The 8,798-nt window shown below is 49.4% G+C and overlaps 1 non-coding gene across 1 annotated transcript; it reads right to left on the reverse strand.

Annotated features, from left to right (window-relative positions):
* Positions 1-3,770: 3,770 nt before the first annotated feature.
* On the reverse strand, positions 3,771-3,842 carry Trnac-gca (transfer RNA cysteine (anticodon GCA)). The gene has a single exon. It is a non-coding gene; the product is annotated as a tRNA-Cys (tRNA).
* Positions 3,843-8,798: the final 4,956 nt, after the last annotated feature.

An 8,798-nucleotide genomic window follows, 5' to 3' on the forward strand; every position in this document is an offset into this window, starting at 1 on the left:
GTCTTCGCCCCTGCATATGGTGCCTAAGTCAGACGGCGATTGGCGTCCCTGCGGTGATTACCGTGCGCTAAATGCCAAGACGGTCCCAGATCGGTATCCTGTCCCCCACTTGCAGGATTTTGCTAGTTCGCTCCACGGCACTAACATTTTCTCCAAGGTTGACCTCCGGCGGGCATATCATCAGATTCCCGTCCACCCTGACGACATACCGAAGACAGCCGTCGTTACGCCATTCGGCCTCTACGAGTTCGTCCGCATGCCGTTTGGCCTGCGCAATGCAGGCCAGACGTTCCAAAGGTTCATAGACCAAGTACTGCAGGGCCTCCCCTTCTGCTTCGTCTATATGGACGACTTGCTAATCGCTAGCACCTCTCGAGAAGAGCACCTGGAGCACATCCGTACTGTGTTTCAACGTCTCGAGGACCATGGCCTCATCATCAGCCTGCACAAGTGTGAGTTCCTGGCACCGGCCGTCAACTTCCTCGGCCACCGAGTCGACGCTGCAGGTCTCCACACCCTGCCCGAGAAGGTGCAAGCCATCATTGAGTATGCTGAGCCTGCAACTCTCCGTGCACTCCGTCGTTTCCTGGGGCTAGTGAACTTTTATCGCCGGTTCATCCCCAGGTGTGCGAAAATAGTGCAACCGCTCACTGATCTTCTCGCTGGCCCCAAGACGCCGAAGAACAAAGCTATCGTCCTCAGTGACACAGCTCGAGCTGCCTTCACTGCCGTCAAGGAAGCCATCAGCACTGCTACGCTTCTCATGCATCCCCAACCTAACGCTCCGATCGCCCTCATGGTTTATGCGTCCGATTTCGCTGTTGGTGCTGCCCTGAACCAACTGGTCGATTCGACTTGGCAGCCCATTGCATTCTTCTCGAAGCGGTTACAGCCGGCCGAAACACGCTACAGCACATTCAGCCGAGAACTCCTGGCAATCTACCTGTCCATCCGCCATTTCCGTCACTATCTCGAGGGTCGAGAGTCTACAGTGTATACGGACCACAAGCCCCTGACATTTGCTCTCCGCACCGCGTCCGACCGTCTGTCCCCACGCGAGCAGCGTCAACTTGCATATGTGGCAGAGTTCACCACCGACCTGCAGCACATCCAGGGCGTGGACAATGTTGTTGCGGATGCACTCTCCCGACTGTCTGTCAATGCCATCCAGCAACCCATTGATTTCACCAAGTTTGCGGCTACCCAGACCAACTGCCCAGAGCTCGAGGCACTCCGTACTCGTCCAGACACCAGTCTCGATTTCAAGTCTATCTCGTTGTCGTTCTCTCCTGTCCCGCTCTTGTGCGATGTATCCACCGGTACACCACGGCCGTATGTCCCAGAAGCATTCCGTAGACCTGTTTTCGATTCGCTCCACAGCATCAGCCACCCTGGCATCAAAGCAACTCAGCGTCTGATCACAGCTCGGTATGTTTGGCCTGCCATTTCTAAGAATGTGCGCGCCTGGACTCGCTGTTGCCATGAATGTCAGCGGTCCAAAGTACACCGGCATACCTCGGCACCACTGTCGAAATTCATGCCGCCTGACGCCCGGTTCGATCACATCCATATCGACCTCGTCGGACCTCTGCAGCCATCCCAAGGTTTCACGTATCTGCTAACATGTGTGGATCGTTTTACCCGTTGGCCCGAAGCAATACCACTACGCGACTGTACAGCCGAGTCAACCGCACACGGCCTGCTACAATGGGTGTCCCGTTTTGGCACTCCATCAGTGATCACCACCGACCGTGGCAGACAATTCGAGTCAAGCTTATTCGCTGCATTGTTGAAGCTACTCGGATCCTCCCGCCTACGCACCACTGCGTATCACCCCCAGAGTAACGGCTTGGTCGAGCGGTTCCACCGCCACATGAAGTCCTCTTTAATGGCACAGGCATCCGGCAGATGGTCACACAATTTGCCCCTGGTCATGCTCGGCATCCGTGCAGCGTATAGAGCCGATTTAGACTGCAGTGTAGCCGAGCTCACCTACGGCACAACACTGCGTCTTCCTGGTGAATTCTACGAGCCCAGCTTTTCAACCTCACCCAGCCCGTCTCACTATGTCCAAGCCCTCCGCACATCTCTGCAGGCATTACGACCCACCACTCCCAGATCCAGCAACCGTTCCGTGTGGGTGTCCGGCGACCTAGCCACAGCGACGCATGTGTATGTCCGCACGGATGCTGTGCGTAAACCCCTCCAGCCGCCCTATCAAGGCCCGTTCAAGGTTATCTCTCGACACAACAAGTACTTCACCATACTGCTCAATGGCAAGGAGGATAGTGTCTCCGTTGACCGGCTCAAGCCTGCATATCTCCCCGACACTGCCGCGAGTGCGCCACCTGTCTCGGCCATCCTGCCAGCGACCACCCCATCTGGGTCAGTATCAATTCAGCATCGTATTGTCCGTTGGCATGAGTGAATTCATTGGAATGACTGAATTTCTTGTGTGTGATCGTCATCAGTGCATACACCCTGTATCCATTTGCAATGACTTGTAAATATTCTTGTACATGTCCACTTTATATATTTCTCGTTTTCTTGCCGCTTGCTATACCGCATCCGCCATAGCAACACTAATCTTGTACATTTACTTAGCCTTACTCAATCTGTTTTCTACATTTCGTGCACTATCCTTCGTCAGTCCACTGGCGGGGGAGTGATGTCGTGCTACGACTTGCTACGTCATAATTCTCACAGTCACCCACGTGGCTTTTGTGCTGCCCACGCTGCACTTTTCCGCAATGTTTTTGGAAGCACTGGCTTTAGCGTACGTTAGCATATTGGCGTACCGTATGCCACGAACCTCACTTTTGCATACGGTTGCCGCCAGCCAGCTTGCTTTTCTCTTCCTGACAATCTCTCTCTGCTTGCTTGGCCCTTGCCGAAGCACCTTCTTATGGCTCCTTGCCCCTGTACTTATTTCTTGTTCATATGTAGTCTGCCGAATCTTTCTAACTGTAACGTGTAAAGTAATCATTGCCGCTAACTGTCGAAGTGTCCGTTGCGACCAGGAAGTGGCCCGATTCGCGCGCCCCCTTAGCAGGCGCAGACCTAAATTTGCTAAATGATTTTTTGGTCTTTTTTGGACTTGGAACAAAATTCTGCACACTTTCGCGTGTTTCCATGATACGACAAGTTACGCACGGTCTGCTCACATTCAAATACAGTGCTGCCTACAAATGACAGCGTGCAACAAAAAAATCTTTCCTTGCAAGGGCACATTTTCGGCCACAACTCTTGAACGGCTGGTCAGATCGGGACACAATTTTCAGAGAATTTTCAGCTTTTCATGCTCTTTCAACTGACGTAGCACTCAACATGAATTTACAAATTCAATTTTTCACCGAATTTTTGGGGTAGTCTGCCACCTTAATTTAAGTTTTTAGACGGAGTTAGGCCTTGACGGATTATGCTAATATTTTCGTGAAATTATGCTTTTCGCATTGCTGAAAAAATGGCAGAATTATGCTATTTTTATGCTAAAAGTTTTCATAATATGCCGCATAATGCTCACAAATGCTGCTAATGTATATGATGGTTCTGTGCAAAATAACAGGGGAATTTTTGTAGAGGGCGTTGTACTGTAGTAGCAAAGGTTCAACGGGGTCAACGCACCGTCCGACCTAGCTACGACCGACACTGATTGTAGTGGACTGGACATGTTATCAAGGGAGTCGTAAACCTACGACTTCCTGGTGCATCTACTTCTACTTATTATTATTATTATTAAATTTTGAATAGGGCAGTCCCAAAAAGAAGCTGGGGCACACTCGGAGTTGAACCAAGGACCTCTCGATCTGCAGTCGAATGCTCTACCACTTAGCTATATGCCCAGGCACAACTGCACTTGTAAAACATGTACAACTGTATAGAATTTGATGCGAACAGGCGGATTATTCCATTTTATGCGATTCGTACATGTATGTATGCAATTTGTCTCGAATTATGCGATTATTCGATTTTGGTAGGAATTATGCGAAAAATTATTCTAGCATAGTCCGTCAAGGCCTAGACGGAGTCCAACTCCAAGGCAGTTTGGAAGCAATTTATAAAGGACCCAGGACTAGAACACAATAACATTTTTTTAGAAAGCTGCCATAAAGCAGTTTTTATTCTTATAATAGGGATATCAGCGAACACACTGCGCACGGGGTTTGCGCAGTTTTCAGCGCTACATCTGCTCGGCCATTTAGTCTAGTACTGCTCTTCTTAAATTTGACCTTTATTACAAGACTTCTTTTCTTTTTCATTTCGTTCCGTCCCACTCTCACACACACATGCTCACAGTTAATTCTGCCGTCGTGAGTCCCATTTGGGACGGATACGAGAATATTAAAATAATAATAATACCAATGTACATGTAAGAAAGGTTTGCTCCCCACACCGGAGCTCGATCAATCATCGCCGAAGTCGCAACCCCTACTTCGTAATGTACATGTACATGTACGTACTGGCGGGGACAAAAAATTGAAGCAAATAAAATGGCGACTGGTCGCACGTGGCTCGCGACCTACATAATAATATTTGTATAATTTGAAAGCACATACTGCTGTGAACAGACCCCCATTGTTTCGATTCTGATGATGTCCGACTACTGTGCACCTCACTTTGGGCATCCTCTGCCAGCAATTACACTAACGAACTTATCCAAAACACACAGTATTAAAAATCGGTGAAGGACGACAGGCCCATGTTCGTCGATCGTCCAAGCTTCTTCATCTTCCTGAGTTCTTCTTGAATGATCGACCTTGTGAACTTTTGACCTCTGGGACCTTGGATTGCTTCGGTTAATTTTTTTCGGATAGATCCATGGGTGACGTACCATTTCACCAAAAATTAGAAGATTTCTCCGGTGGGAACGTTGTAAAAAATCGCCTTCGATTCACCCATGCTCCTTGGGCATCGAAGGACAAATTTGAAAATTCGTCTGAAGAAAGTCCCGGGGCTCGGCTCATCTGTAGCTGATCGCGTGGCTGTTACCGTAGGCATGTCACTCTATACCCACTAATCCTTCACCAGCAGCGAATATACGAGGCAATCAACGAAACGGCAGATCCTGAGCGCAAGGTTCCGACTTCAGCCGCAATTCTCCTTCTTCTCCATCAAGACTCCTTCCAGTTTCCCGGCAAAATATTCATTTTCTGACTAGGACTTTTCGGGGCGCGCGCGGCCGCGCTTGGCATGCTGACATGTACAAAATTCGATTACATCATAACTGCGCAAACCCTCTGCGCAGTGTGTTCGCTGATATCCCTACGGCCTATAATCAGTTCATTGGGAGGCGCTTCCCGAACGCATTTATCTGCGGAATGCGCAACCCGCGCAGCATTTCATTGCGAAGCGTTTCCCGAACACACATTGCTTCGATCTGAACCGCGTGCGAAGCCCACGCATTAGTTCTTTGCGGGGTGTTTCCCGAACGCAAATTGAACCCTAGCTCCGACTTCACGGGGATCTGCGTAACCTGCGCTGGAGTGCATTACGAGTCATTTCCCGAAAGCAATTTGCACCGAGCTTGGGATTTGCGAGGCGCTTCCCGAACGCATTTATCTGCGGAATGCGCAGCCTGCGCAGAATTTCATTGCGAGGCGTTTCCCGAACGCACATTGCTTCGATCTGAACCGCGTGCGGAGCCCACGCATTAGTTCTTTGCGGGGTGTTTCCCGAACGCAAATTGAACCCTAGCTCCGACTTCACGGCGATCTGCGTGACCTGCGCTGGAGTGCATTGCGAGTCATTTCGCGTACGCAATTTGCACCGAGCTCGGGATTAACCGCGCGCGGAACATCCGCATTAGCTCATTGCGAGGCGCTTCCCGAACGAATTTATCTGCGGAATACGCAGCCTGCGCAGAATTTCATTGCGAGGCGTTTCCCGAACGCACATTGCTTCGATCTGAGCCGCGTGCGGAGCCCACGCATTAGTTCTTTGCGGGGTGTTTCCCGAACGCAAATTGAACCCTAGCTCCGACTTCACGGCGATCTGCGTGACCTGCGCTGGAGTGCATTGCGAGTCATTTCGCGAACTCAATTTGCACCGAGCTCGGGATTAACCGCGTGCGGAATATCCGCATTAGCTCATTGCGAGGCGCTTCCCGAACGCATTTATCTACGGAATGCGCAGCCTGCGCAGAATTTCATTGCGAGGCGTTTCCCGAACGCACATTGCTTCGATCTGAACCGCGTGCGGAGCCCACGAATTAGTTCTTTGCGGGTTGTTTCCCGAACGCAAATTGAACCCTAGCTCCGACTTCACGGCGATCTGCGTGACCTGCGCTGGAGTGCATTGCGAGTCATTTCGCGAACGCAATTTTAATTTATTTGCACCGAGCTCGGGATTAACCGCGTGCGGAACATCCGCATTAGCTCATTGCGAGGCGCTTCCCGAACGCATTTATCTGCGGAATGCGCAGCCTGCGCAGAATTTCATTGCGAGGCGTTTCCCGAACGCACATTGCTTCGATCTGAACCGCGTGCGGAGCCCACGCATTAGTTCTTTGCGGGGTGTTTCCCGAACGCAAAATTTAATTGAACCCTAGCTCCGACTTCACGGCGATCTGCGTGACCTGCGCTGGAGTGCATTGCGAGGCATTTCCCGAACGCAATTTGCACAGGGCTCGGGATTAACCGCGTGCGGAACATCCGCATTAGCTCATTGCGAGGCGCTTCCCGAACGCATTTATCTGCGGAATGCGCTACCTGCGCAGCATTTCATTCCGAGGTGTTCCCGAACGCAAATTGAATTCAGACCTCCGCAGTCGATGCGCCAAGCCAGCTGAGTGGGTCTTTTTATTTTTTTCGCGCGAAAGTTTATGTGGTGAACTGTGTTGGTAAAGATGAAAATGTCAGTCAATGAAATTTGCTATAATTTCTTGTGTCTAACCAACCCTGTACGGATCGAACTGACGATTCCCGAGTGCGACAAATGTCCTGAAGTCTGCTCCTATTAGCTAGGTATCTAGAAATTTCAACTTGAGTGTCAAGTTAAGACTTTGCCAGTTGCAGACGAGGGAATTCTCGCTTCACGATTTTCCTGGTGTGTGGAGATACGTCGGAATGCCGACCCACCACACCCGACATGATGCTTCGGCCGGAATGCAGGTTGGTGCAGATAATTGCCTAATAATATATGTCTAAGCGTGTATACCTTTCCTTTCGTTGCATGCTTGGTTAATCCGACGGCACGAAATTATAGACATTTCGAAATTAACTTGAATATTAATTGGTCGTTGTATGTCTTAGTATTCCCTGTCAGTTTGTGCCTTTTTGTCGCGCTCGCCGACTGTATATGATCTAGCGACATTGGTACATGGTGGACAGTTAGTCATAACTCGTAACATTTTGTCCTTATTCTTTTTATCCATGATTACATTGGCTCGGACCATCCGAGTTTATTTATATATTTTTGATAGGACAATATGTAATGTACACACACACACACACACACACACACACACACACACACACACACACACACACACACACACACACACATACACACACCACCCACACACACCACCACACACACAGTGACACACACACCACACGCACACACCATCACATTACGACAAAATCAAGGCAATGCCGGCGAAGCTCTATAATTTTCTTGTGCCGCGTGCTAGGAGCATAATGGCATTGCCCGATAATAACACTTGGTGTAAATGGGTTCCCATGTTCACACCTTTGACCTTTGACCTTTGACGCCCATCGCCGGAGGCGATGATAGCAATGCTACGGCAGAAGCCATAGCAACTTGTGCTGGGATTACACCATTCAACAGCTTGCAAGGCTGAAGAATTGACCGTCACTATTCAGCCTGGTCTACACCATACAGCTATTTGGAGTGACATTTTCTGGCCAGTGAATCCCTTTTTTTGGTCTTTTTCATTTTTTTCATTTTTTTTCTTCTTTTTTTTTCACACACATACACACACACACACACCACACACACACGCACACACCATCACATAATCATTACGACAAAATCAAGGCAATGCTGGCGAAGCTCTATAATTTTCTTGTGCCGCGTGCTAGGAGCATAATGGCATTGCCCGATAATAACACTTGGTGTAAATGGGTTCCCATGTTCACACACACATACACACACACACACCACACACACACGCACACACCATCACATAATCATTACGACAAAATCAAGGCAATGCTGGCGAAGCTCTATAATTTTCTTGTGCCGCGTGCTAGGAGCATAATGGCATTGTCCGATAATAGCACTTGGTGTAAATGGGTTCCTATATTTCTGAAGTACATGTATTATTCGGTTGCTGGCTATCAATTGTGCTGTGAGCATGGCAGAGTGAGGTCTTCCAGCTTTGTTGGTGTTTGCTCTATCTTGTGTTTACGCTCTGCAGAAAGGATCATATGTAGTGCCTTCTCAGCATTACATTACATCCATTGCGTAGCAGCAATGTGCCATCCTTCCGCGACTTAGGTGGAATGACGTGCAAGTGGTGCTCCAGGGTCAACTTCAATTTGCCGAGCACGTATGCCGCTGGCTTGGGGTCAGCAGCTGGGTGCAAAGTCTCTGTATACAAATCGTGCACTGTCGTCAACAATATGGCATCCTTGTCCAGCAATTCCCGTCCTGTAGCGGCAATGACTATAATATTGGGGAAATCACTCTCGGCACCTTCCGTGCTGTACTGAGAGATGATGCTTCGCAATTGGTGGTCTGTGCTTGGTGCATTGTCGGCAGGGAGCATGTCAGTTTGCTTTTGGTAGCAGCGTCTACAAAATCGACTCTCGGCTGAAATCCTGACATGGTGCATG

The sequence above is a fragment of the Sycon ciliatum genome, chromosome 13 (assembly GCF_964019385.1).
Source record: "Sycon ciliatum chromosome 13, ocSycCili1.1, whole genome shotgun sequence".
Lineage (NCBI taxonomy): Eukaryota > Metazoa > Porifera > Calcarea > Leucosolenida > Sycettidae > Sycon > Sycon ciliatum.